Below are 1,015 nucleotides of genomic sequence, written 5' to 3' on the forward strand. Positions count from 1 at the left end.
TATATATATATATATACATATATTATATATATATATATATATATACATATATTATATATATATATATATATATATATATAGCCTAAAAAATTATTATAGTCGAAGAAAAAAAAGCCTTAAGTGGTAAACAAATTTCTTTTTTCAGAAATCACCCATTTATGGGTTGAATATGATATTCTTTGACTATGTAGATTTGGTGAGAATGGAATCAACGACTTCACACCTAAGCATTCGTGGTTGAATGGAAATCATATATGGATCAACGATCCATATATGGTTTCTATTCAACCACGAATGCATAATCCATATATGGATTATTATTTCTCCTCGTGCATACTAATAATACATATAACACGTTGAAAACTTTGTAATAAAGATTAAATTCAGTGATCAAAACGCATAATGATAATGTAGTTAATATCACAGTAATCTGGCAACTAAGCAAGCTTGAATATAACATATATAGGGGAAGAAGGAAGAAAAAATAGAAATGTTTCCATGGTCGGGAATATGATAACAAATTTGATTATTTGTTATATATACCTATAGAGTTCCAACATGAATAAAAGATTAATTGCCTGGTAACGAACAGAATTAAATAGAAAGGAAGCCAAGACTATGATCAGTAGTGTTAGTCTACATAATGTCTTTTTTTCCTACTTCTTCTTAGATTCACTGTATACAGAAAGAAACATTGATTCTTTACGTTTCCATCACAGGTCATACACTTGTTGATATTTAGGGTAGGTTGAGACAATTCAGAAGTTTTGATTGGATTTTTCTCCATGTACAGGTGTGATATAGTGTGTCACTTGTCATCCATTGCTGGTCTAATTTCTATCTAGAAATTATCTAGAATATTCAACATCATGAACTCAAGGGTCAGTGAACAGTATTCTTGAAGAAAAAAAGTTTTGCTTAATATTCAACAATCTTGTTGAAGCTCATGCATATCAGGATTTACAAGTTTCGTGTGTAATTTTGATTGCCTCCTTCTCCATGCACAGGTGTGATC

Source organism: Musa acuminata, unplaced genomic scaffold (genome assembly GCF_036884655.1).
Source record: "Musa acuminata AAA Group cultivar baxijiao unplaced genomic scaffold, Cavendish_Baxijiao_AAA HiC_scaffold_1137, whole genome shotgun sequence".
Lineage (NCBI taxonomy): Eukaryota > Viridiplantae > Streptophyta > Magnoliopsida > Zingiberales > Musaceae > Musa > Musa acuminata.